This window comes from Portunus trituberculatus, chromosome 50, assembly GCF_017591435.1.
Source record: "Portunus trituberculatus isolate SZX2019 chromosome 50, ASM1759143v1, whole genome shotgun sequence".
Lineage (NCBI taxonomy): Eukaryota > Metazoa > Arthropoda > Malacostraca > Decapoda > Portunidae > Portunus > Portunus trituberculatus.
In genome coordinates, this window is record NC_059304.1 from 231478 (window position 1) to 240000 (window position 8523).

Here is an 8523-nt window from a genome sequence, read left to right on the forward strand (position 1 = left end):
CTAAAACCCCTGGTTTTAAATTTATTCAGAGTGTCTTGCAGTATGATAATAATAAAACCCTCTTGACAGGATAATTGATTTAGTTACCAATAAGCCAGAAGACGCAACAAAGTACCACACATACAAATCAATTTTTAATTCCAGTCCTAATGTCCATAAAATTTATTCAGGTGACATATACATCCCTGAGCTGATCGAGGAAGACGAGTCAGGGTAAATTCAGATTCAAGCAATCAAGAAGAATTACAAGGGAAACGGACATTGGAGAGAGAGAGAGAGAGAGAGAGAGAGAGAGAGAGAGTGTGTGTGTGTGTGTGTGTACCGATAACTATCCTATGCGATGGCGGTCAGCAGTAAATTGACGATTTGCGTAACACACACACACACACACACACACACACACACACACACACACCATTGTTTTCTTTACATAGTAAACTAATGTATATATCACTTTTGGTTGTCTTTGCATGAAAAATGTTAGTGTCAAATACTTTTGCTGACTCATTAGAAACAAGTGAGGCACCAAACATTCTTATGAAAGTCCTCAATTAAATCGTTACGGATCAGTGAAGTGTTGCACGGCTTCGAAACAGGAACCGAAGCTGTGGGACACGGCCAGCTCGTGGCGTGACTCGTTGTGTGTGAAGCTTTCTCGAACACTTATTGTAATCAAAGGTGAAGAGGAGCTGCCTGAGCCTGGTCCTAACCGTCTTCAGGTATGTCTGTTTGTGATGGATGCATTAAAGACGGTATACTCTTGATGTGTAACGAAAATATGGCGAGACTCATCCGAGCTAACATGTAGTGACGGCAAATGGCTGGGGGAACCTGCCGTGCCTGAGTTGCCAGACCGCCGAAGTAAGAATCATTTTGCTCTGCTTTTCACTTTTGATTAGTTTAGTGAACTCAAAAAAGTTACTGAACCTCTTTATTTTTATGACGTAAAAAGGATGTTATTCCATGCTCTAGTTCTCGTTTCTTGAAAATCGACAATATCTTCAAATGCTCCAATAGAATAAGTGTTTCCCGTTGCAAATGTAAAGTATACAAACCTAAAGTAAGTACAAGAAAGATGTTCCATTAGAATTTTTTTTTTATTAATGTTTTCCTTTAAACTAATTTTACTCATTTGGTCATCTTCCTTTTAATAACATAACATTTTTTTTCTGTACATAATTACTACGCAAGATAAACCAAGAAAAACATACTTAAAAACGTGCACCTTTTTTTTTTTTTAATAAATACATAATCAACAACGAAGAGAAACCTAGATAAACATTCAATGTTCTTCCTCCTTCTCATTTAGCTTGTTCATCTTTTCCCGTATCTTATGTTCCTTGTCTTTGTGGTAAGCGATTCTCTCAAGATGATGTTCATATTCCTTGTGGTGCATCTCTATCTCTTCTTTGTGATACTGTACCCGTCGCTGGTGCTCTGCTATCTGTTCCCTCTGCCGTATCACCATCTCCTCCAGCTGATCCTTGCATTGCAACTTGGAGTCTAACCGACCTTTCTTTAGTTCCTCTCGAAGTTGTGCGATCTGACGTCTTTCCTGAAGGCAATGAACGCAAGATTACGGGAATACCTATGACTTCCACTACTACTATTTCTGATAATAATAATAGTAATGATAATAATGATAATAATAATAATAATAATAATAATAATAATAATAATAATAATAACAATAATATAAAAGTAAATTTATAAATACTATTACTAAATAACACGAAGGTTTGGAAAAAATACAGATGAAAGTGGACATAAATATATATGGTCCACCATGGTCCAGGGGCGACTAAGTGACAGTCATTTGGTCAACAACATAGTGGGAACCAGTTAGTGGACAGGACAACAAAGTAAGAACCAGTTAGTCGACAGGAAAACTAAACGATAGTCAGAGGTTAGGCAAAATAATTATGAGGCAACAATCAACTGAGCAACAAAATCAAATAAAATTTCAAATGATCTCAAAACACCACTGACAACAAAAGCTCGGCCATTGGTACTCCTCTCCTGCTGCCTTGTTCCACTAATTTCTTTACTGTATTGGATTTGAAACAGAACCTCTTATGTCTCTTTGTGTAATGACTGACCATAATCAAATATAAACGAAAACATTTGTCCGAGTGGAAACATATTCTGGTGGTCATTTATAGCAGCGTATTCGAACCCCATCACCATCGTCATTGATGATCATCGCTTTTTAATGTTTGGAATTTTAAGGTATCTTGCAGTTCCTTAGAATCGTTGTAAAATGTCCAGGTAAATCCTTATTTTATATAAGGGCATAACAAGGGGAAATACCGTCTCTGTTACTTTTTCATGTAGGTACTGTCTAAAGCCGAGAAAACTTTTTTGTTGCTCTACTTGAAAAGTTCCATCAATGCACATATTTGAGTAAAACAAGTAATCATAATTGTCTTCAATATAACAAATATCATTATCCTTCTTCGAATATTTCTCTCATTAGCATGAATGAGAAACGGACATCGAGATATTGTAATTACGTAAGGTAGAACTATCTATTAGTCTGCTATGTTCTTAATGCTATTTGGCTGCACTGAGGTCCTGCACTGTCTAGTAGCGGTAAACAAAGGACTGGCACTCTGGTAAAGCTGCTGCTGCAGTGATGCCGATAGTTCCTCGCTGATGATAAGTGTATAGCTGCGTGTGGCATTAGCTGCTCCACTGCCTTTTGTTTCAAGTTTCTTTTCAGCTTCTGCACTATAGCTTCTCCACATCGTAGTGCATGCAGGTGTTCTCAAGTTACTCGCACTTCCGCTAGATCGTTATCACCTACTGATACTATTCTGACATTACATTTTTTTCACATTACCAATATCTGATATTTCGTCCTGTTCTGTTATTTGTATAGATGAATCCTTCGTGAACAAGCTTATCTTTCCCTCTTTGTGAAATAACGAAGTCAGTCATGATGTTGGTTGAGTAACGTCTCTAACAGAATAATGGAAAGGATACGATGACAGGGTGTGACCCAACACTGTCCAGTGGCAAAAGGTATTGAGCGCCGATCTGCTAACTACCAAATTCTCTCTCTCTCTCTCTCTCTCTCTCTCTCTCTCTCTCTCTCTCTCTCTCTCTCTTAAATCGTCAACTGTTAACTGTCTAAATTGTCGATCAGTTTTCGGTCGAGTCGTTTGGTTATTGTCGCTCATTTATCCTGTTGCTCAGTTTGCAATCGTCTATTATTCACACCACTCGGTTGACACACAAGCATGAAAAGCAAATCATTAAAATTTACGAGCTAATTATACTTCATGAATAAGTTGACTTTAGATATAATCTAAGTAAACCTGCCTTACCTCCTCCCAGAAGTACTGTTCCTCCTTCGCTACCGCCCTCTTGCCCATACCGCCCCCCGCCTCGCGAATGCTTCCTCCATAGCTATGACAGGGACGTCGCCCGCCCTCCTTCATCGCCGTCACCACCACTCTGACGGAACGGCCAGAGAGAGAGAGAGAGAGAGAGAGAGAGAGAGAGAGTTATTGATAAATGTATGTCCAATATTGTATACTCCAATGCCTCAAGTCTCTCTCTCTCTCTCTCTCTCTCTCTCTCTCTCTCTCTCTCAGAAGACAAGACGAGATGATATAAGCAACTGTGTGTGTGTGTGTGTGTGTGTGTGTGTGTGTTGCAGGCACCTGGTCACCCATGCCGCCATCCTTCCTGAAACAGAAAGAAACACATCATCATCATCATTATCATAATCATCATCAGTGATGATCTTTATTAATTTGCAAGTTTCCTAAGATTATATTCAACTGGTTTTACATTTCAAACCGTAATTTCCATTCTTTGTATTGTGGTTTTCTTAAGAAAAGTAAGAGCAGTGGTGCGCGCAGCTTAATGCCCACCCTTAGTGGCCTTTAAAATGCCAACCTACTTTGTTATGCTCTGTTCATATAAATAACTTTTTTTTTATGTATATTTCTTAGTCATAGTATTTTATAGACTTAATTTTTGTAATTATGACTTGATAAGTTTTCTTTTCCACCATGAACACATATAACTTTATCACATGCTTTGTGCGTTAGTCACTGAAGCGTTAGCCTATTGCACATTTATGTGTAAGCCTCTATCTCTAGTCTATCTTTTTTCTGTATCCAGTGTTGTTATTATTATTATTATTATTATTATTATTATTATTATTATATTGTTATTGATTTAACGATTGAAAATAATAGCCACATGAGTAAAGGTCTATGACAATAATTAGGCTTTGGTCAGAGAAACTTGAAATTCTTCTCATTACTAAATTATATCGTCACTATTATTATGAACTTCTTACTTCAATAAATATAGCGTTAGTTACTAATAATGTCTGTAAATTATGTCAACCTGTGACGATATCTATTTATTGCCAAGACAAGCAACACTACGAAATGTATTCCTACACCTTTCATAACACTTTGCCATGATATCTACAAACCCTCACTGAACCTTCCATGTCTTTACCTTTTAGTGTTTGCTGATCGGCGGCGCCCCAACAGGAAGTAAGTACTGAATGCGCAAAACAACACCAAGTCGCTGAGGAGTTGTATCACGTGATTCACGTCTGACATCAGTGACATGCTGCCCGAGACGCGTTCCGGTGCACGTGTATGGGTTACTTGGTTAATCTTTTAAACATGTTGGCGATTCATTACAACTTCTTTCAGCAGACACTTGTTGGAGTTACTGGATTTTTTCTTTTTTTTCTTTTTTTCTTTTCTTTTCTTTTAGTGATTTTAGTAATAGATTAGCAGATTACTTCAAAGAGGAAGCGTGGATCATTAATTTATTAGACTAATTATTTCGTGCAGAATCTCAATGTGTATATACCATGGATGCATTTCATCATGAAAGCCACTCCTTACTACACCGTAGGTTCAAAGTATTAGTATTTGATCAGCGTTGATGGACAGTAGTCAAATAAAGGTGACTATGTATAAACACATTAATTTAATTTAATTTGACTTACTTTGCAATAAATATATAAACAAATAAGTATATTGATTATTTAATTAATAAATTTTGAAAATAAATAAAGCATAGCATAAAATGATAATAACAATGATAAAGATGATAATAATAATAATAATAATAATAGTAATAATGATAACGATAATGACAAAATTACATAATAACTGTAAAAAAAAAAGAAAAAAACTTCATCTATTCTGTACGCAAGTGCTGAAAAGATGCGACATTTGTAGCTATTGATTCAATAAACACACACACACACACACACACACACACACACACACACACACACACACACACACCCGGTAGCTCAGTGGTTAGAGCGCTGGCTTCACAAGCCAGAGGACCGGGGTTCGATTCCCCGGCCGGGTGGAGATATTTGGGTGTGTCTCCTTTCACGTGTAGCCCCTGTTCACCTAGCAGTGAGTAGGTACGGGATGTAAATCGAGGAGTTGTGACCTTGTTGTCCCGGTGTGTGGTGTGTGCCTGGTCTCAGGCCTATCCGAAGATCGGAAACAATGAGTTCTGAGCTCGTTCCGTAGGGTAACGTCTGGCTGTCTCGTCAGAGACTGCAGCAGATCAAATAGTGAAACACACACACACACACACACACACACACACACACACACACACACACACACACACGCCCGGTAGGTCAGTGGTTAGAGTGCTGGCTTCACAAGCCAGAGGACCGGGGTTCGATTCCCCGGTCGGGTGGAGATATTTGGGTGTGTCTCCTTTCACGTATAGCCCCTGTTCGCCTAGCAGTGAGTAGGTACGGGATGTAAATCGAGGAGTTGTGACCTTGTTGTCCCGGTGTGTGGTGTGTGCCTGGTCTCAGGCCTATCCGAAGATCGGAAATAATGAGCTCTGAGCTCGTTCCGTAGGGTAACGTCTGGCTGTCTCGTCAGAGACTGCAGCACATCAAACAGTGAAACACACACCGCATAGTGTAGTGGTTAGCACGCTCGACTCACACGCGAGAGGGTCCGGGTTCGAGTCCCGGAGGCGGCGAGGCAAATGAGCAAGCCTCATAATGTGTAACCCCTCTTCACCTAGCAGTAAATAGGTACGGGATGTAACTCGAGGGGTTGTGGCCTCGCTGTCCCGGTGTGTGGAGTGTGTTGTGGTCTCAGTCCTACCCGAAGATCGGTCTATGAGCTCTGAGCTCGCTCCGTAATGGGAAAGACTAGCTGGGTGACCAGCAGGCGGCCGTGGTGAATTACACACACCGCGTAGTGTAGTGGTTAGCACGCTCGACTCACAATCGAGAGGCCCGGGTTCGAGTCCCGGTAAGCGCCGAGGTAAATGGGCAAGCCTCTTAATGTGTGGCTCCTGTTCACCTAGCTGTAAATAGAAAAATAGGTAAATAGGATGTAACTCGAAGGGTTGTGGCCTCGCTTTCCCGGTGTGTGTTGTGTGTTGATGTGGTCTCAGTCCTACCCGAAGATCGGTCTATGAGCTCTGAGCTCGCTCCGTAATGGGGAAGACCGGCTGGGTGACCAGCATGCGACCGAGGTGAATTACACACACACACACATTCCATCATTGCTTGGCTTGTCAACTCTCCTTTTAAACTCTCTCTCTCTCTCTCTCTCTCTCTCTCTCTCTCTCTCTCTCTCTCTCTCTCTCTCTCTCTCTCTCTGTCTCCATGACCTGTAGTCCTCTCCCTCAGAGCCTTCCCCGGCCGTCTTTGGCTCGCCATCACTGTCATGCCCTTGAGCATCATCGCGTCGTGTCTCCTGTCTTCAGTTTGCACAAATGAACCACATTATGGGCGGGGAGACAACGGAGCGCCGACCGTGACTTGCCCGCAGCATCCCTCCCTCCTGCCGGGTATCCTAATAGCGAGCCTTTCCCTAAAATTTCATACCGATTTCCAGTCACTGATGCTAATTAGGGAAGAGAGAGGCGACCGCAACCTCGGCCCACAAGTTTAGTTTGACCTTTGATCTGGGAATTTTCATTTATGGCTAGGTGATTTTTGGTCCTTTCCCTCTCTTCCTCCCTCCTCCTGTCCCTCTATCCCTCTGGCCACCATTCCGCTAGCTGTCCTCGGTGTCTTTTACTGCGTTCGTGCGAATTCCACCGCAGCCGCCACCATCACCACCATGTCTTTTCTTTCCTCTCCCTCCACCATCCACGTCCTATGTCCTCCCCGCGCTTTCCTTTCCTTCCTTTCCTCCCTCATTCCGTCTCCCTCGTCCTTGTGTATTACGTCAGCATATTCTCAGGGTAGGCATGTGGGTGGCGAGGTGAGTGGACATGTACTCACCGTCCTGAGGATCCCTCAAGATCGCCAGATTCTTTTTTCTTCCTCAGGGGGAGAAAAATATTTGAAATCATATAATCCACGTTATTAATAAGGGATTGACCATTCATATACTGCATACATCTGCTTGCTGCAGAACAACAATAAGTGCTTGTTCGTTATGATAAACCTTCGCGACCTAAACGGGGCGCTAATCTCAACCTGCCATTTGACAAGTGAACACCAGATTTACCACATTGTGTTTTGGGACTCTGGAGGGTTGGGACTATAGATGTATCCGTATGCATATATGTTTATGCCATTATTCAATTTGCCTTTTCTGCTGTTTGTTTCCCTCTCTTTATCACTTTTGTCCAACATTCTCTTATCTGCCACCTGACTGTGCACTCTAATATCTCTCTTATTTTCCGTCTATTTGTTCACTTAACCGACGCGTATATTTCACATTTCTGAGCGGTCCTGTTCGGGTATCGAAGTTCGCACCATAACCTCCGATTCTCTCCGCCTCGCTCGTCTGCGGCACAAAGGGCGGGGGTCATAAAACCCTCTCCCCCAGCAGTGTATCATCGCGACAGTGGCTTCCTCCAGGCACCACAATGCGCCGCTGTCACATGAAAAAGGCATAAATTTCAATCAGGTCACTTCATTTATAAGACGCAGGGAAGTGGCCTGTTCCAAGTCACCTCTCGTGCCCTCTCCTACCCTTCTTTGGGCCCCTCTATCCCTCCTCACTCTTTATTGCCGTCCCTCATTCTTTTTAATTCTCTGGTAATTCCTGTCCCTACTTTTTAACATCCTGTACTTTTTCTATGCTCCCCTTGCCATCATCTTCCCTTATGGTATGTTTGTTTATCTGTAAAGACTTCAATGAGTCTTATAGAATATGATGACTTTTTGAGAAAGTGAAAGTAAGGTTAGGTAAGGTTAGTTCTCGTTAATATTTTAGCAGGTAAGGAATTACAATGAAATATCCGGAAATAGAAAATATCTGCAGGGAATCTTATTTTTTCCAATGAGGATCGTCAGAGGGGAGGAAAAGCCAAGCAGTCATTGTATTTTGTTTACATGTTACTGAAATCTATCAAGTCCACGTTTTTATTGTGGATATTTTTTCTTCATTCTAATAGAAACTGTACTAAACATTCAATGTGTTTTTTACCCACTCACTTTTATTTTATTTTATTTTTTAAGGTGTGCATTTATTTCTAGTTACTTGTTTGTTATCTCTATTCAACTTTCCATTTTATTTAACTTTTCGTTGT

General features: G+C 41.2%; 1 long non-coding RNA gene across 1 annotated transcript; it reads right to left on the reverse strand.

Moving 5' to 3' along the window:
* Nucleotides 1-1127: 1127 nt before the first annotated feature.
* Nucleotides 1128-4613, reverse strand: LOC123499863. Its single transcript, XR_006673140.1, has 4 exons — nt 4483-4613; nt 3669-3693; nt 3330-3459; nt 1128-1555 (listed from the first exon to the last, which is right to left on the reverse strand). It is a non-coding gene; the product is annotated as an uncharacterized LOC123499863 (long non-coding RNA).
* Nucleotides 4614-8523: the final 3910 nt, after the last annotated feature.